Consider the following 20,694-nt stretch of genomic DNA (forward strand, 5'->3'; position numbering starts at 1 on the left):
TGACAAAGTGTGTCTTAATGGGCCAGTATTTGGTGACTTGGTTATCCTATAAGGGTTTTTTTTTTACATGTGAACATACACCCTGTAAAGCATGCAACTATGTTAATAAAACCGACACATTTGAAGAAAACTTAACGGGACAACAATTTGCAATATACAATTTCATCAGTTGTAACACTATAGGGGTCATCTATATAATAGAGTGTATAGAGAGTTACCTGCAATATGTGGGATGGACGTCAGATGCGCTATAAACATGTATTAGAAGACATTTATCTGACGCAATCAATCCCACAACATTAAACCTGTCTGGTTTCAAGACACTTTTCACAAAAACATAAAGGGGATATCAGATCCTTCAGATATTAGGAATAGAAACCATTAAGAGCTGGAGATAGAAAAGAAAAATCTTAAATAGAAAGTCATATTGGATATTTAATTTACACACTAGAGCCCCACAGGGAATGGGCATCAGACAGGATTAATATTACAGTACAATTAATTGTATTTGTCTTTGATTTCCAGTGATTTTATTGAATGTCTCATGCATGAGTTGTATTTGTGTATTATCTTTTTCTTCCATACAATACAGGGTTAATTGTCTGAGAAGTACTCAGTAATCAATGGACACCCAGGAAATGGAAGGATATAAAAGTATCAGAGAGACTCACATGTTGTAAATCAGGAATAAGCATTGGTTTGGTCGGCACTTGGTGTTATGCCATCACAACAGTTTTTATGAATTCACAATAAATGTGACTTTTTAACAATATAGACAATGCTGGAGAATCCATCTCTCCTTCTTTCTCTACTTGCACCTTGAAATGTCCCTGACCAGGGCGGCTCCATGCGGTGATCTTCAGACCAGATACATTGAATAAACAGTGAGCTGACCTCCCTCTCCATTTTCCCATTACATGCATGTTTTCCCTATAGTGACGAATATTTATTTTTGCTAAAACTGTGATATTTTCACTTTAAAACTTTTTTTTAAACCTTTTTTTATAAACGTTTTTAAACAACTCTCCTTAGTGCGATCATACAACACAGAAGCCTCTGATTGCTCCGGTGATGCACTGTACTACTGTAGTGCCGTGTATTATCACTGCCTGTGCAATAGTAATGTCCCCATATACATGAGATAAGTGTTGGCTGAGCGGTCATTTGGCAGACGGCTATCTCTCCAGACTCCTCCATACACACAAATATTCCAGCTTTCCTGTGGTTTGTATGACTGACTGGTACTGTCGGGGGGCCCCCAAATACATTATATAGTCAACCAAAACCCCCAAAATCAGTGCTTCCATGCAACTTTAGTCTAATGTGTATGGGGGCTTTAAAAGGTATCTTATTGGGCGCTACCTCTGGCCCGGCCTAATAGACTTTCGTACATTGCAGGCCCAGACACCATTATTAGGCATTTCAGTATTATAGGAACTAGGCAGCCCCATACTATTGAGTACTTGGGGGAGGAGGGGCATTCAGCCGAACTCTGTCACGCCTTCTTAGATGCCATGTTTGCTTTTTGCATGACAACGCGCACAGCACCAGGAACTAGCGGTGGACACCGCGTTCCTCTAAGCCACTACGTGCAGCACCGCTTTATAACCAGGAACTCTGGGTCACAGGTATGCTACGTCCAGCTCTATTCTGTCTATCTCTGCCTCCACAGTCCCTCTCAGCTGATAACTCTGAGTCTGCCACTCTCTGCTCTTTTCTGCAGACCCAAGTAACCAGTGTCACCATATCTCCACACTTTTGAATTCCTACCTTTGAACACCATCCAGCAGTCTAGTAGGTGTCAGCTCGCTTCAATTTGTATATATACTTGCTCTATACTATGATGTTGTATCCGCATTAATGGGGTTTGATGAAATATTATACACTGTTTGACAGCATGTTTATTGTTCAGATTAAACAAGAGATATTATCATGTTATTGTGCTATGATCCATTTGTATATGCTTTTTTATTTTATTATTTATTATTCTTTTATTTATTGTTTTGTTCTTTGTGCTATTTCCAATAGTTCTTGATGAAGGTCAGATCGACCGAAACGTTTACTTTTGTTTTTGGACTGCATTAAAAAAAAAAATTTCTATAAGAACCATTGAGAGCCGAGGTTATTCTCAATGTCAATTCTAGTGTCAGAGAATTAGGTGAGAATTAGCTTTATGGAAGATGAGTCTATGAGAAACGTATTCAGCTGCAGACTCCGAGGAAGAAACTGCTTGTTGTCTGTGGCCTAAAATATATAGGTTTTATTAGTAGATGTAAAGAAAAAACTAAATAGTGTAAAATAATAAATCTTCTTATATGTTTCCCCTCATTATCTCCAGTAATTGTATTATTACACAGGATTTTTATGATGTTACATAGGCTCATCTTCTTCTCATTCAGGTCTCTACAATATCATATCCTCTCAGTGAAGATCTTCTATATAAAAATTTTTTTTCAGAATTACCAATCAAAGATGTATATGGATAGAGACAAGATGGCGGAGAGGATATTACACCTCACCCTAGAGATCCTCTTCCGGCTTACTGGAGAGGTGAGAGATTCTGATGACGTCACATTACATCATTCTTATCTATGGGAATAACAGATGGACAGAACTGGAGAGGTGAGGACTCTGGAAATGTCTGGAGGGAGATTTATTAATGTGTCTCTCCATAACCAGGATTACACAGTAGTGAAGAAGACCTCTAGTGAGCGCTGTCAGGACCCTGTGTCTGAGGGATGGAGAAGACCCCTGAACCCAATCACAGAGCCTCCACCTCACCCCCTGATACATGAGGACATCAATGACCAGAAGATACTAGAACTCACCTACAAGATGATTGAGCTGCTGACTGGAGAGGTGACACTGCTGGGAATGCTGGGACATTATACAGTAACGCTATGGAGGGATCGGGGGGATGATGGTATCATTGTATGTGTCAGGTTCCTATAAGATGTCAGGATGTCGCTGTCTATTTCTCCATGGAGGAGTGGGAGTATTTAGAAGGACACAAAGATCTGTACAAGGACGTCATGATGGAGGTTCCCCAGCCCCTCACATCACCAGGTAATAGACCGGACTAAATACACACGGCCTATAATTATCTGCATGTAAAGAATGAATTCAGTCCCTGTATGTGTTTCCTCCAGATATATCTAGTAAGAGGACAACACCAGAGATATGTCCCCGTCCTCTTCTTCCACAGGACTGTAAACAAGAAGACCCCAATGTTCCTCAGGATCATCAGGTAGATGGAGAGAAGGTGTCATGAGATCTCCCCTATGATGTGTAGACGGCTGTGAAGGTCTTGTGCTCAGTCTTGTTTTATCCACCAGTATTATATGTTTTATATTTGTTTGTAATGAGAACGGTGGAGATTGTAGGATTAGAGCTGATCATAGATGGGACTTCTCCATCTGTCTGTGACTTTTACAATATTTGTTTCAGGGTGAAGATCTGACCCATATTAATACTACAGAGACATATGTGAGGGGTGATGAGCGGTGTAAAGAGGAGATTCCTACATATGACTACCCAGGTGAGTAGTAACCACTAAATGCAGAGAAGTCAGATTCTTCTCAGTCACCGGCTGTGGCTGCTTTATTGGTGGTGTAGTCCGGACGTATCGGAATCGTGTGATCACCATTTTACCTCTAGATCACAACATTTTAGTCCATCCAAAAATGTTCACATTACTTTGTGTAATTGTAAAAGACCTTTTCTGTAAAACTTACAACCTGGAGGATCCACCTACCCCCTGGGATTAGATGACGCTGACCGTTACCTGCCCAGATCTGTAAACTACAAAACCAAATGACAACGTACGTAGAATGTGCTGACAAGTGAGAAAATCATTTGAAGAAAAATATTATGATGGGCCTATAAGAGAAAGCGGAGGGTAATGATGCTGTTGGCTTCCTAGAACCCTGATATCTTATTGGATGAATCTACCTTCTCTCCCTTCTCTGCTGCTGAATGTGCTCATATGGTCCCTACAAGACCAGGTCCAGACTTTCTGGCCAAACTTCACTTTTATGATCGACAACATTAAATGTGCAGTGAGGGCCAAGTGTGAATTTCTGTACAATAACAACAGAGTTTCCCTTTATCCTGACTTTTAAATTTCTTATCAAACCAACTAACTACAAACAGGATTGTGATAAACTATACAGAAAACATTACACCTGTGCCATGATATCTCTCTAAGCTGTGCGTGGCTGATGGCTGTAATATACATTTATTCACGCCTGCAGGAGATGTGTTGGCTCGAGCCCTGGTTTCATGGATTCACTCCACGTCATAAATTCCATTATGTTTTCGATCCTAAGGAATTCAGATTACTGCACAATCTCTCCTGAAATGGGGGCACTAATATTTTCCCCTTCTCCCATGACAGCACCACCTGAGAGAGGGTATCCGCCCACCAAGGACAGGAACCTACTGAATAAAAAGGTGGTACCTCTCCTCCGCATCAGTTTTTGGTTCCTGTCCCTGATGGGAGCCTCACCAGGTGGTACCTCACGTACCTGGATTATGGACGGTGCGGCCTGGAGGCCGTGGAAGCAGCAGATGGTCCCTGTTCCCAGCCCGTCTGGCTGCTGCCCGGGTCTGCGTGTGGGGAGGAGGTGCTGTTTTCCTTCGGATGCCTCCCCGCGTGCGCCGGGGCCTGTGGCCGGGTCTGCGCCTCGCAAAGATGAACTGAGCGCGCCGGCCGGCAGGTCTTCCGGGCTGCGCACGTGGGGGTCGCGTCGCACCCTCTGACGGAGCGCGCCGGAATGCGCGGGTGGGAAGCTGTCATCCCGCTGCAAGCGCGCCGGGTGCCGCTGGGCTGCGCACGCGCAGAGGCAGGTGGATCTGCGGGTAGCGCGCCAGCTGGCTAAAATTAAAAAAAAAAAAAAAAAAAGGAAAAAGAGAGATGAGCACGCTGCCGGAAGGGGAGGAGCCTAAAGGAGGTGGAGCCCTACTGCTTTTAAGGATGGGGAGCAATCAGGATGGCGGTGTCTGCATCCCCGCCATGATGAATGAGGAACCGCAGTCACCTGGGCAGCAGCTGTCACCGCCACAGGAAGTACAGCAGCAGCCACAGCCATCAAAGCAGCGCAAGCAGCTCAAACAAATGGAACAGGAATCTTCCCATCGACAAAGTCACAGCAGTGAGGGGCGTACGAGTTCCGGCAAGACTGGTCAGAAAAGACTTCGTCAGTCCACCTCCGCCAGATGGGAGCCCTCATGTGAACGGCAACCACCGCCTCCGGTACCCTAGTCTGAACGGCAGTGTGGTGAGTGATCTTCGTGAAAGTCTCACCTTGAATAATGTGCTCTTCTCTCTCTCTCTCTTTTCCTCCTTCTTCTCCTTTTATTTCTTGGGGCAGGAGGCGAAGAAGTGTAGTGCTAAAAATAAAAACAGGGAGTGTGCTTTATGCAAAATCGGTCTTCCCACCTCCTATGCCAAAAACCTATGCTCAGACTGTATTCAGAAAACCATTGCAGAGGAGTCCCCCAGGTTTTCTTTAGAATTAAAGGATCTAATCCAGACAGAGGTCAGAGAGTCTTTAAGAGGCTTAACCTCACTCAAAAAGAAGAAGCGAAAACTAGTTTCTTCAGAATCAGAGGAATCAGTGGAGTCCCGTTTTACGAGAGAACTGCCTTCCTCCTCTAATCACTCCTCATCGTCATCGGAGTCTTCGGATGATAATGGGGGGGGCAGACCTTGTTTTTCGGTTGATAATACTGAGAGACTAGTTAAAGCCGTCAGAGGGACTATGGGTATTACCGATACCAAAGTGCCCAGAACAGTCCAGGATGTTATGTTCGGGGGCTTAGACCAAAGGAGGAGACGCTCATTCCCGGTCAATGACAGGATTAAATCTCTGATAGAAAGGGAATGGAAGAAACCGGAGAGGAAGGGTCAGCTGCCGTCATCCTCCAAGCGGAGGTACCCCTTTGAGGATGAGGATGCGGCTAAATGGGACAAAACCCCTAAGATTGACGTGGCCATTTCAAAATCTTCAAAAAAATCCACTCTGCCCTTTGAGGATTTAGGAGCCTTAAAAGACCCGCTGGATAAAAAAGCGGAGTCCTTCCTTAAGCAAACCTGGGAGTCGTCAGCAGGGGCCCTTAAACCGGCAGTAGCAGCGACCTGCACTGCTAGATCTATGATGATCTGGCTTCAACAATTGGAAGACCAGATCAGGGGGAATGTGTCCAGGGAGAAAATTCTATCAGACCTTCCTCTTATGCAGGGAGCGGCTGCATTCCTGGCAGATGCATCGGCAGATTCAGTTAGGCTGGCTGCCCGGTCTGCAAACCTCTCTAATGCAGCCCGTAGGGCGCTATGGCTCAAGAGCTGGCCAGGAGATGTGCAGTCAAAGTCTAAACTGTGCTCAATCCCTTGTGAGGGGGACTTCTTGTTCGGCAAAGGTCTAGATGACATCCTAGATAAAGCCGCAGACAAAAAACATGGATTTCCCATGGTGTCTGGTTCCCGATTTAACAGTTCCTTTCGGAAGAGAAAATACAGCCGCAGTAAAGCTCCCAGAGACCAAGGTAGCTGGAAAGACCGAAAGCCGTATAGCAGAGGCTTCATGTTTGGGGGTCCCTCCTCCGAGAATAAGAAAGCCCCTAAGTGACAGTTCCCCCCAGGTGGGAGGAAGATTGTCCCACTTCCTGCCTGCCTGGAAGAAAATTTCATCCAATTCTTGGATCTTAGGGATAATCAGGAGGGGGCTCACACTAGAGTTCAAGAGCAGGCCCAAGAACACTGTCAAAATATCAGCCCCCAGAGGTTTAGTGGAACAGATAGCCTTACAGCAGGAAGTTCTCTCTCTGCTCAGGAAAGGAGTTCTGGTGGAAACACCTGCACCCGAGCAAGGAAGAGGATTCTATTCGACCCTCTTCCTAATAAAGAAGCCGGACGGCTCCTTCAGGACCATTGCGAACTTAAAGAGACTGAACGACCATTTAATCTACAGGCCTTTCAAGATGGAAACAATAAAATCAGCCATAAAGATGTTATTTCCGGACTGTTTTATGTGCGTCCTCGATCTGAAGGACGCCTACTACCACGTCCCGATTTTGCCAGATCATCAACAGTTTCTAAGAGTAGCTGTACAATTCGTCAGGCACGTAAGGCATTTTCAGTTCGCAGCTCTTCCCTTTGGCATTTCCATGGCGCCGAGAGTCTTCACAAAAATCATTCTGGAGGTCACAGCGCACTTGAGGGAAAGAGATATTTTAGTCATCCCTTATCTGGACGATTTCTTAGTAGTGGGCAGATCAAGTCAACTCTGTGCTCTAGCCCTGGCGGACGTCATGGCCAGTCTAAGACGCCTAGGTTGGCTGTTAAATCTGGAGAAGTCAAGGCTGGAACCAAAGAGGGTTCAGTCTTTCCTGGGTCTCATTCTGGACTCGGAAAACCAAACCTGTCTTCTGCCAGAGGAAAAGAAACTGAAGATCAGATCCCTAACATCTCAGATTGTCAGCAATCCGACCATCACCCTGAGGAGTGCAATGTCTCTGTTGGGTACAATGACGTCTTGCATTCCGGCGGTTCAGTGGGCCCAGCACCATTCCAGATGTCTTCAACAGGAGATTCTGGCAGCGGACAGGCGGCTCAAAGGTCGCCTGAATGGGAAAATATCTCTTCCAGATGTTGTGATCAACTCCCTGGACTGGTGGACATCTCCGGTCAACCTATCTTTGGGGGTTCCTTGGACCTTCCAGGTGTCGGATACAATTACAACAGACGCAAGTGCGGAAGGTTGGGGAGCTCACCTAAGGGATCGTTCTGTACAAGGCCTCTGGTCGGACAGCGAGACAAGCCTCTCTTCCAACATGAAAGAGCTGTTGGCAGCCAGAAACGCGCTAAAAGAATTCAGTTCTGTTCTTCAGGGTCCTCACGTCAGGATAATGTCAGACAACAGATCAACAGTCGCCTACATCAATCATCAGGGGGGTACCAGGTCTCTCCCTCTGATGTTAATAGCGGATCAGATCTTCAGGTTTGCCGAGAGTCGGCTGGTTACGCTCTCGGCACTGCATATAAAAGGGGAAGAGAACATAAAGGCCGATTTCTTGAGTCGTCACATCTTGAAACAAGGAGAGTGGGAGTTGAATCCAGCCGTTTTTCAGCAGATTGTGGATCGGTGGGGACAGCCCCAGATAGATCTGTTTGCAAACAGACACAATCGGAAGACCGAAACCTTTTGCTCCCTGAATCTAAAAGAGGGGGCGTTTGCGGTGGACGCGCTGCAGATTCAGTGGGATTTCACTCTAGCTTATGCCTTTCCCCCTTTAGTACTGATCCCTACTATCCTGAGGAAGATCCGAGAGGAACGGGCGAGGGTTATATTGATCGCCCCGTTCTGGCCCAAGAGACCATGGTTCACTTGGATGAAGAGAATGTCCCAAGCAGATCCATGGGTTCTTCCGGACATCCCGGATCTCCTCAGGCAGGGCCCAGTCTGTCATCCCCAAAGAGCGGGCCTGCATTTGACGGCTTGGATTTTGAGAGGTCGCTATTGACGCAAAGGGGGTTTTCTCCAGATCTTGTTACTACCCTTCTAGCAAGTAGAAAGCCGATAACAACTAGAATCTATGGTAGAACCTGGGCTAAGTTCTTGTCTACCTCGGGTCAGTCTGCCAAAGGGAAGGTTCCTATTGAGGCCATACTAGAATTCCTCCAGAAGGGGTTAAACATGGGACTAGCTACCAGTACTCTTAAGGTACAGGTATCTGCTCTGGGGGCACTGTATAATTATGACTTGGCAGCAAATAGATGGATCATTAGATTTATTAAAGCCTGTCATAGATCCAGACCTATTCCTGTTCCAAGAATGCCTCCTTGGGACCTTAATTTAGTTCTGGAAGCATTAACCAAACCTCCCTTCGAGCCCTTAGAGAAGGTTTCAGAAAAAATCTTAACTTTAAAGACTGCGCTATTGGTGGCCCTGACATCAGCTCGTAGAGTCAGTGACTTACACGCACTATCCATTAACCATCCATTCACTCAAGTATGTATGGATAGAGTAATCTTAAGACCAGACCCGGCCTATCTTCCAAAGGTAGCCTCCAAGTTCCATAGGACGCAAGTAATCACTCTCCCTTCCTTCTATCCTAATCCTAGGGATTCTGAGGAATATAAGCTTCACACCTTAGATGTTAGGAGGGTGTTAGTCCAGTATTTGGAAGTGACAAAAGCCTGGAGAAAGAGTGACGCTTTATTTATATCCTTTCAGGGGGCTAGGAAAGGACTTAAGGTTACAAGGGGGACCATAGCTAGATGGGTCAGGGATACTATTACCTTAGCCTACTCTTCTAGCAATCTGCCGGTTCCTGAGAACCTGAAGGCCCATTCCACCAGAGCGGTAGCTGCTTCCTGGGCTGAGAAGGCGGATGTGCCCATCGACATTATATGTAAGGCGGCAACTTGGTCATCCCCTGCTACATTTTACAAACATTACCGTCTTGACCTTTCCTCTTCTACTGATCTGTCCTTTGGTAGAAGGGTGTTGCAAACGGTGATCCCTCCCTCTGGTATTTAATCTCTATAAATCTCTCAGGTGGTGCTGTCATGGGAGAAGGGGAAAAGATCCTAGTTACTTACCGGTAACGGGATTTTACAGAGCCCATGACAGCACCCTATTAATTCCCTCCCCTTTATCACTGTGGTGTGCACTTTTTTTAAGGTGTTTAGTACATATGTTGAGGTGGTGGTTATGTATTAACCTGTCTTCGGAGGCCCTCTCATGCTCTGAAACAAAAAACTGATGCGGAGGAGAGGTACCGCCTTTTTATTCAGTAGGTTCCTGTCCTTGGTGGGCGGATACCCTCTCTCAGGTGGTGCTGTCATGGGCTCTGTAAAATCCCGTTACCGGTAAGTAACTAGGATCTTTTCTCTACTCCTCTGCTCAGGACTCATAGTAGCTCCAATGGTCCATCATAAATGAGTGCAAGTTCGGTTTAGTGTTGGAGCTCTCCCCTCATACATACGTTGTTGTTAGGGATGTAACATATCTTTTATTCTGTATTTTTTTCCAGGTTCATTTTGAATAATACCTTTATTGTGGTGGGATTGGCCTCTGTATCTCCCTGGTAGTCTTTAAAAGAAGGTCTCCATTACGTCTTCCCAATGTCCGAGGGCTAAATTTAAGACACCTCAGCTCTGCACTATTATAAAAAGTTCTCTTTGAACGTCTAATATTTCTTCTTGAAACTCATCTGACAGAAAATATTGTCCCTTACGATAGTTTAGATTGCCAAGAGCCACCGATCCCCATACTCTAATTACCCCAGAGAGGTTTCACCACTAGTTACTCATTTATTACTGATGAAGACTGTTGAGATTGATCATTTCAGTAAATGTATTATTGTCTATAGTCAGTTTTTGACTACAGCAGTTAGTGCTCAAAATGCTCTGATTTAACCTCTTCCTGCAGCCAGTTTTATGTTCATAATCTGACGTGTGTCACTTTATATGGTGATAACTTTGGAATTCTTCACAAATGATAATAGGAAACAAATGGACCTTACAAATTATTTTCCAACTTCTCTTGAATCTGACAATCCCCTATATACAGTTGTACACTACTGTGTGGGCGCATGGCAGGTTAAGAAGGGGAGAAGCGACATTTAGCTATTTGAATGCAGATCTTGCTGGAATAGTTTGCAGACACAATGTATTGGGGGCACTGGTCATGGTCACCTGGCAGCTCAAAAGATGGCCACCACGAACAGGCTTTGCGCTATATACTCTAGATCCCAGGGACTGCCTTTCTCATCACCCTTTAATGTCAAGACGAATAGTCAGGTAGCCGGGTCAGAACCAGGAGGGCAGAGAAAATACAAAATCAGAAGACACAAGAGTAGTCAGTAAACGGGCTGGGATCACAACAGAAACAAATACACAAGCCGGGAGCTGAGCACAGAGGACTGAACCAGAGGAGAACAAGGCTGTATCTGGCAGCTTCCGGCAATATGCTTCCAGCTTTAGTAGGGTGCGGTGCTTTCCAGTTGGCTGAAGCAGGGAGCAGATTACTGCAGCTGGACAGCACACACACCCATACTGCCAGACTGGATGGTACTACTGGTCCCAGCAACCCTAATCTTAGTGGCTGGACAGGGCCTGGGCCGCCCAGAGCTTCTGGTTCTGACGTCTCCTCCATCACCAGCACTGCCTGCAGAATAAATAAGGCGGCTCCTGGTGACAGAAGCAGACGTAACAGGAGCAGATCCCAGAGGAGATGGGACCCACCATTTGCAAAAGCCCTGTTATTACAAAATGGTAGAAAACCAGAGCAGTAGAAATCCCAATAAAGTGACTACATTTTGGAGATTATAACCCTCAGTGAATTAATCTATAGGAGAAGTGACTCTTCTGACTTCACAGGCACTTTCCAGAAATTAGCACACAGTGGGTGTTGGAGAGTGAAAATTGCAAATTTGCCATTTTATTACCCAACACATAGTGCCCAGATTGTGCTCCAGGAAACACACACACCATAAATTAAGTGGGATCTTCTCACTATAGTAATGTCAAATACATGGATGCTAAATGTGGTTTGGGCACACTGCAAGGCTCAGAAGCGAGGGGGAAATCTGACTTTGGGAGTGCGGATATTGCTGGATTGGTTTATGGAAGTGACGCGCCCCCTGGGCCGTGGGCTACTAGGTAGCCGTCCTGGTCAATGCTGGGGGAGGTCACGGTGGCTGTGACCCGGTCCGTGACCCAGGGTAGTCAATTAAAGGGGAAAAGTAAAAGGGAAACAAAGTTTTTAGAGATAATGTTCGTGACGCCACCTGTGGTATGCGGCTATATGGGGCCGCCGCTGCGGTGCAGATGCTCTGGAGCTGATGGTGACGCAGCAGGGTTGGTTCAGCTCTCCACAGTCAGAGCTTAGCTCCAGGGCAGTAGATGGGGATTTTAGGAGGTAGATGTTTGTTGGTGCAGCAATTATTCAAGGACACAGTGGGGTGCAGTCTTCAGATTTTACTTACAATTGTTAAGTTCCTCAGGTTGCACTTTCCGGATTATAACCGCCCATGTCGTCCTGTGTCCTCCGGGGTAGTGATCCAGCAAACTCTCAGGTATTTCAGGAACACTTTCACGGGACCCCGTTCTATGTACCTTTCCCGGTTGTCTCACTGCGCTGGCTCTCACCCTCCTGCCCTGCGCCTCACAATCAGTGTCCCAAGCCAGTAGCCTCAGGTCTTGTCGGGCAACGTGCAGTCCCCTGGACCCTATGCGGCCACCTTTTCGGCGATGTAATTGTGGTTGTCGGCTGCAGCACCTTGAAAATGCAGCAGCCTCCGGTTATCTAGCTGAGCCTGGTTGTTCTCCACTAGTTTAGGGGCCGGTCCCTTCTCTGCGGCCTGATCCCTCCACGTCCGTGTAGATTCGGGCGCACAGGTGGCACTCGCCGTGCCCCTGGGATACCCTCACTTCCTCTTGGAGCCCTCCTCACCGCTCCTCTATTCTCTTCAGTCTCTCCTCTTGGGCCTCTGAGACTGGGCCCTGCTCCTTTCTCCACTCCTCTGACCTGAGCTCCTGCTCCCAACTCTCTCTCCTCTGAACTGGACTGACTGAACTCCTTCTAGATGGTTCCCCTTCTTCTTATACTCCTTCTGTCAGTACTCCCTTGATCTACTTCCTCCTCCCACACCCACAACGTGGTTCCACACTCCAGCTAGGGACCAGGGACTGTGCTCTCCCTTAGGAGCAATCTCGCCCTTCCCTACTGAAGTGGAGTGTATTGGATGCGGGTGTGTGGGTACCGGGTAGTACTCCCACCTTACCTGAGAGTGGGGTACCACACCTCTGGGTGAGATGCAGTCAACTGAACCTGCAGGGGCGCCACAGAAGCCATGTTGATTCTCAAGACCCTTTGAGAATCTAATAATGTGGAATGTTTATTGGTATCATTTTTGCCTACTGTAAGAGGGCCGCCGGACATGTCCTTGAGGGAAGATACGTGTCGCTGAAGTTGGCAGCTTCAGTGATGTGAAACCGGGAAAGCATGCTCCAGCACACTTAGTGCTGAGAGTTTTAATAGGGCGTATCAGGGCCGTTTTTTTCGAGCAGTCATAAGAGATAGGGGGATTGGCTACTCACATATCTCCACCCCAGGGCGTGTGTATAAAATAGAGACCAAGTGTCTCATTCAGTGTCTGTGGCTGGAAGTGTGGAGACCTCCAGAGTGTTTGAGGGTAAAAAGACACTGACTGTGAGCGGGTGAACCCGCCATATTGGATGGACTGTTTCCTTTCTGTTTTGTTACACTGTGCCGGACAAGGTTTTCTTTTGCTTACTTCTGGAAGTGCGGTTTATGCAGCATAATAAACCTGCCTTGGACATTTTTAAAGAGACAGTACAGTGTCCCGTGCCTACCTCTAACGTGGCTAAGTGAGTACCGAACCCTACACTACATAACATTGTTTGATGGCTTCTTATTCCATATTTTGAAGGCAGAATGAACAAACAGTTGGACACCACGCTCTACTGGTTCATCCTATGAGGTTTTCTATTAGACTGTGAACTGTCATTCTGTCAATAACTTGCCATTCCTACAGGCATTTTAAGTACAATTAACACAAGAATCCCATAGAAAAATAAATAAAGATTGCATACCACTTCTAAATCAATGTAAACACACACATCCCTGGGCTACATGCTAATCCAGGAAAATGAAGAGCTATATGCTCAGGTTTAAAAATCAATTTTATTAGACACAAATCTAAAAAATAGAGAAATATTTAAACTTGAGCATATATCTATTCATTTCCCTGGATTAGCATGTAGCCCAGGGATGTTTGTGTTTAGACATTTTAAGTAGAAATGTTCAAAAATATAAATTTCAAAGACATTTTATTCAAAATTAAAAATTGTTTTTTTCTTGGCAGATGACTGTACCAGAAGATCAGAGGGACAGGAGATTTTTAAATCTGACGATCTTGAGATCCCACAGGATACAATTGAATTGAATGCCATTACTCTAGATATACCATCATCCATTCTCAGCAAAGATCTGTCATCTGATCCTATGAAACAGGTCCTGTCTTATGATTCATTACCGACTACTAAGGAAAATCAAAATAAAATAAGCATTAAAAAACGAACTGCTCCTAAAGCAAAGAAATCATTTTCACTTTCAGAAAATGGAAATAGTTTTACCCTCGAAAAGTCTATTCTAAAACATCAAAAAATACACACAGCGGACAATAGATTGTTTTGTTCCAAATGTGGAAAATGTTTTAACCAGAAATCAGTTTTTGTTAATCACCAGAGATCCCACACAGGGGAGAAGTCTTTTTCATGTTCAGAATGTGGGAAATGTTTTAACCAGAAATCAGCTTTGGTTAAGCACCACAGAACCCACACAGGGAAGAAGCCTTTTTCATGTTCAGAATGTGGGAAATGTTTTAACCAGAAAGCATATCTAAATAACCACCAGAGAACCCACACAGGGGAGAAGCCCTTTTCCTGTTCAGAATGTGGGAAATGTTTTAACCAGAAATCAACTTTGGTTAAGCACCACAGAACCCACACAGGGGAGAAGCCTTTTTCATGTTCAGAATGTGGGAAATGTTTTAACCAGAAAGCGTGTCTAAATAACCACCAGAGAACCCACACAGGGGAGAAGCCCTTTTCCTGTTCAGAATGTGGGAAATGTTTTAACCAGAAATCAGCTTTGGTTAAGCACCACAGAACCCACACAGGGAAGAAGCCTTTTTCATGTTCAGAATGTGGGAAATGTTTTAGCCAGAAAGCATATCTAAATAACCACCAGAGAACCCACACAGGGGAGAAACCTTTTTCATGTTCAGAATGTGGGAAATGTTTTAACCAGAAAGCGTATCTAAATAACCACCAGAGAACCCACACAGGGGAGAAGCCCTTTTCCTGTTCAGAATGTGGGAAATGTTTTAACCTAAAATCTGCTTTGGTTAAGCACCACAGAACCCACACAGGGAAAAAGCCTTTTTCATGTTCAGAATGTGGGAAATGTTTTAACCAGAAAGCATATCTCAATAACCACCAGAGAACCCACACAGGGGAGAAGCCCTTTTCCTGTTCAGAATGTGGGAAATGTTTTAACCTAAAATCTGCTTTGGTTAAGCACCACAGAACCCACACAGGGAAAAAGCCTTTTTCATGTTCAGAATGTGGGAAATGTTTTAACCAGAAAGCATATCTCAATAACCACCAGAGAACCCACACAGGGGAGAAGCCCTTTTCCTGTTCAGAATGTGGGAAATTTTTTAACCAGAAATCAACTTTGGTTAAGCACCACAGAACCCACATAGGGGAGAAGCCATTTTCATGTTCAGAATGTGGGAAATGTTTTAACCGGAAAGCGCATCTTGATAGCCACCAGAGAACCCACACAGGGGAGAAGCCCTTTTCCTGTTCAGAATGTGGGAAATGTTTTAATCGTAAAATGATTCTTGATAATCACAAGAGAATTCACACAGGGGAGAAGCCTTTTTCTTGTTCAGAATGTGGGAAATGTTTTAATCGTAAAATGAATCTTGATAGTCACAAGAGAATTCACACAGGGGAGAAGCCTTTTTCTTGTTCAGAATGTGGGAAATGTTTTAATCGTAAAATGATTCTTGAAAGTCACAAGAGAACCCACACAGGGGAGAAACCCTTTTCCTGTTCAGAATGTGGGAAATGTTTTAATCGTAAAATGATTCGTGATAGTCACAAGAGAACTCACACAGGGGAGAAGCCTTTTCCTGTTCAGAATGTGGAAAATGTTTTAACCAAAAATCAGCTTTGATTAAGCACCAGAGAACCCACACAGGGGAGAAGCATTTTTCATGTTCAGAATGTGGGAAATGTTTTAACCAAAAACCAGCTTTGATTAAGCACCAGAGAACCCACACAGGGGAGAAGCCTTTTTCCTATTCTATTTTTTTTTAATCCAATAAATTTTTATTGACATTTTTTCATTTTTTTTTTTTTTTACAAAACAAGAAACCAGTACATACAATAATAAAATAACATACCATAGGATGACATACATGCATCTCTCCTATAAATCCTCTCAGCTCGCCCATTACCGTCTGATAACTTGCAGTTACTATATCTTACAATTAACATTCCACATTCTTGAAATCTCTTATATAACCACAATATTGTAATAAACATTATAATCCTATACACATATAGGTGTGCTATATTACCCATACCACAAGTTAAGGAATTCTAATACACATTACAATGAAACATTAGACCTCGCCAATACCACCCTCCCCCATAGGTCATTGTCTCTCCTACAATAACCCCCTTGATGTCATTCCAGGTGTATCCAACCATAAGCCCCATATTTTCTCTAATTTATTCATTGAGTTTTGTTTTTTATATACCCCTTTTTCTAATCTGATAGTGTTATTTATCCTATTTTTGAGTTCACTAATTTCTAGAGGTGAGGGGTTAATCCATTTGGATGCAATATGTTTCCTAGCTTAAAATAAACTATGTGAAATCCCTATGGAAATTGGATCAAATTCCATATCATTTTCCAATATACTTAATAGGCATTTTTTGGGTCTGGTTCAATATATATTTTATATACCCTCTTTATATTAGACAAAACTCCTTTCCAGTATTTACCGTATTTTTCGGACTATAAGACGCACCTTTTTCCTCCAAAAGTTTGGAGGAAAATGGGGGGTGCGTCTTATAGTCCGAATGTTGCTGGGGGGGGTATATATATATATATATATATATATATATATATATATATATATATATATATATATATATATAATACTGTGCTGGGGGGAGCAGTCGTGGCGGAGGAGTGGGGCACAGGAGGCAGCAGCCGCCTGCTGCAGCCTGCACGGTCCCCACTGCTGAAGAAAATGAAAATTCACTGCTCCCCACGCCCATAGGCGTGGGGAGCACTGAATATTCATGCTCCTTAATAGCTGCACACAGTGTATCAACAACTCAGTGTCTATTCCCCTTTTTTCTCTCTTTCCAAAGTTTTTTTCTATTTTAAGGGTCCAGATCTTATTATATGACACCACGAGTGGGTTATAAACTTTTCCCCTGTTTTTTTTTTGGGCAATTTTTTCTCTTTTGATATAATGATTCTTAGGCTCCCTATGGAGTATTTTCGGGTAAACCATATATACTTACACCTTTGCTTTTGATGAGGCTTGATCATCACGCTGCATTGTACTATATCATTGAATATTGTATTACATTGTGATTATAGTAGAGATTATCCTCCACATGCTCTAATGAAATGATTTATTGTCCGTCTTTCCTGTATGATGTTTTTGAATTCTACCCTTTCCCTTATTTTTTATACACATAATGTTTCTGTACATATATTTTGTTTTTTTGTATGCATTAGAGTCTGATGAAGGTCGTGGCTGAACGACCGAAACATCACATGTTGTGGATTGCATTTTTCATGAATCTCTAAAGGAACTTTAATTATTTGATTAATAATTATATTTCATACTACTGAATGAGTGCCGGATTCTATATTCACAGTGTATCAGCAGCGCGGCTGCTGCTGCTGCTGAGCGATCGCGTGTGCCCGCTATTAAAGGGCATGAATATTCACCCCCTCTCCACGCCCATGATGGAAGGAGGTTTGCACTCAAAATCTCACGATACATGGTCCCATTCATTCTTTCATGTACACGGATCAGTCGTCCTTGCCCCTTGGCAGAGAAACAGCTCCAAAGCATGATGTTGCCACCCCCCATGCTTCACAGTAGGTATGGTGTTCTTTGGATGCAACTCGGCATTCTTTCTCCTCCAAATAAGACGAGTTGTGTTTCTACCAAACAGTTCTACTTTGGTTGCATCTGACCATATGACATTCTCCCAATACTCTTCTGAATCATCCAAATGCTCTCTAGCAAACGTTAGAGGGGCCCGGACATGTAATGGCTTAAGCAGGGTGACACGTCTGGCACTGCAGGATCTGAGTCCCTGGCGGTGTAGTGTGTTACTGATGGTAGCCTGTGTAACATTGGTCCCCGCTCTCTCATTCACTAGGTCCCCGCGTGTGGTTCTGGGATTTTTGCTCACCGTTCTTGAGATCATTTTGACCCCACGGGGTGAGATCTTGTGTGGAGCCCCAGATCAAGGGAGATTATCAGTGGTCTTGTATGTCTTCCATTTTCTAATTATTGCTCCCACAGTTGATTTCTTCACACCAAGCTGCCTGCCTTCAGTCTTCCCAGCCTGGTGCAGGGTTACAATTTTGTTTCTGGTGTCCTTCGACAGCTCTTTGGTCTTCACCGTAGTGGAGTTTGGAGTGTGACTGTTGAGGTTGTGGACAGGTGTCTTTTATACTGATAACAAGTTCAAACATGTGACAGTACTACAGGTAATGAGTGGAGGACAGAGGAGCCCCTTAAAGAAGAAGTTACAGGTCTGTGAGAGCCAGAAATCTTGCTTGTTTGTAATGACCAAATACTTATTTTACTCCAAAATTTGAAAAAAATTTCTTTCCAAATCAGACAATGTGATTTTCAGGATTTGTTTTCTCATTTTGTCTCTCATAGTTGAGGTCGACCTATGATGTGAATTACAGGCCTCGCTCATCTTTTTAAGTGGGAGAACTTGCACAATTGGTGGCTGTCTAAATACTTTTTTTCCCCACTGTATATTAGTGCATTAGGAATCGCCAAAACACCAGATTCCTTGTCACTTTGTAGATATTCACATTTTATCCTAGCCTATCCATATAAGAGAACGAAACTTGCTATGAATTTTCTGAAAATGGGAATTATGGATCCAAATAGGGGCATTATGCAGAATGTATAAGAGTTGGGGCATCAATATCATTTTTAATAAGTTCCCTCTTCCTACAGCTGATAATGGTAATCTCCACCACGCATCGATTTTCTTTTTATACTTTTCCAGAAGAAGATATAGATTCAGTGCAATGTAATCCGGAGTTCTATTTGTTATATTTATACCAAGGTATTAGAATTTCTCAACCCTTTGTATTCGTGTATGTTCTAATATGCTGGAATTAGGGATATCATCAAATGGTAGAATAACCGACTTATCCCAAATAATGGACAGGCCTGACCATTCACCAAACTCTCCAATAATGTTCAGAATAGGATCAATAGACTTCTGGATATCACCTACTGTACATATATAACGGTTTGTGTATTATACAATCACTGTATTTTATGTAGTGTGGGCACCCGCTTCTGCAGTGCCACCATGTAACCAATTGCTTGTGAAATAAAGGTTTTTGACCAAACTCATGTTTGGTGTTTCTGATTATTCCCAAATGTTCTGCCATTCATATCCTAGTATAGATATGTCACCATCTTATTGGTACTAGACAATTGTCTGATACTTTTGATACTTTCCTTTGGTTTAATATATATTATTTGCTCCGTTTAATTTTTGTTTTTGTTGTGTTAACCCCTTTACCCCCAAACGTGGTTTGCACGTTAATGACCAGGCCAATTTTTACAATTTTACAATTCTGACCACTGTCACTTTATGATGTAATAACTTTGGAATGCTTCAACGGATCCCCCTGATTCTGAGATTGTTTTTTCGTGACATATTGTACTTCATGATAGTGTTAAAATTTCTTCGATGTGACTTGTGTTACTTTGTGAAAAATCTGAAATTTGGCGAAATTTTAATTTTCATTCGGTTAAATCAGAGCGATATGTCACTCAAAATAGTTAATAAATAACATTTCTCACATATCTACTTTACATAGTTCCTAAATAACAATTCCCACATGTCTACTTTACATCAGCACAATTTTTGAACCAAATTTTTTTTTTGTTAAGAAGTTATAAGGGTTAAAAGTTGACCAGCGATTTTTCATTTTTCCAACATAATTTTAAAAAAATTTTTAGGGACCACATCACATTTGAAGTGACGCTAAGGAGCCTTTATGACAGAAAATACCCAGAAGTGACACCTTTCAGGTGCTTCACAGGAAGTTTTGGGATGTGGAAGAAAACAATAAACATTTAACTTTTTTTCACAAAAATGTTACTTTAGAAATTATTTTTTTTTATTTTTGCAAGAGTATCAGGAAAAAATGGACCACAAAATTTGTTGTGCAATTTCTCCTGAGCACACCGATACCCCATATGTGAGGGAAAACCACTGTTTGGGCACATGGCAGGGTCCGGAAGGGAAGGAGCGCCATTTGACTTTTTGAATGTAAAATTTGCTTGTCACGGCATGTCACGTTCTGGGAGCCCCTGATGTGCCTAAACAGTGAAAAAACCCCATAAGTGACATCATTTTGGAAAAAGAACCCCTCAGGAAACTTATCTAGATGTGTGGTGAACACCTTGAACCTCCAGGTGCTTCACAGAAGTTTATAACATTGAGCCATAAAAATAACATTTTCACATTTTTCGCACAAAAATGTTTTTTATCCCCCAATTTTACATTTTCATAAAGGTAACAGGAGAAATTGCACAATACCATTTGTTGTGCAATTTCTCCTGAGTAAGCTGATGCCCCATATGTGGGGCAAAACCATGGATTGAGCGCATGGCTGGGTTCGGATGGGAAGAAGCACAATTTGACTTTCTGAATGTAAAATTTGCTTGAATAATTAGCTGATGCAATGTCGTGTTTGGGGAGCCCCTGATATGCCTAAACAGTGGAAACCGCCCCATTTTGGAAACTAGACCCCTCAATGAACTTATCTAGATGTGTGGTGAGCA

The 20,694-nt window shown here is 43.4% G+C and overlaps 1 pseudogene; it reads left to right on the forward strand.

The window, feature by feature from the left end:
* The first annotated feature begins 688 nt into the window (after window positions 1-688).
* LOC141182611 (uncharacterized) lies at window positions 689-19,247 on the forward strand (annotated as a pseudogene).
* Window positions 19,248-20,694: the final 1,447 nt, after the last annotated feature.

This window comes from Phyllobates terribilis, unplaced genomic scaffold, assembly GCF_046119375.1.
Source record: "Phyllobates terribilis strain yellow unplaced genomic scaffold, ASM4611937v1 Scaffold_35__1_contigs__length_13245226, whole genome shotgun sequence".
Lineage (NCBI taxonomy): Eukaryota > Metazoa > Chordata > Amphibia > Anura > Dendrobatidae > Phyllobates > Phyllobates terribilis.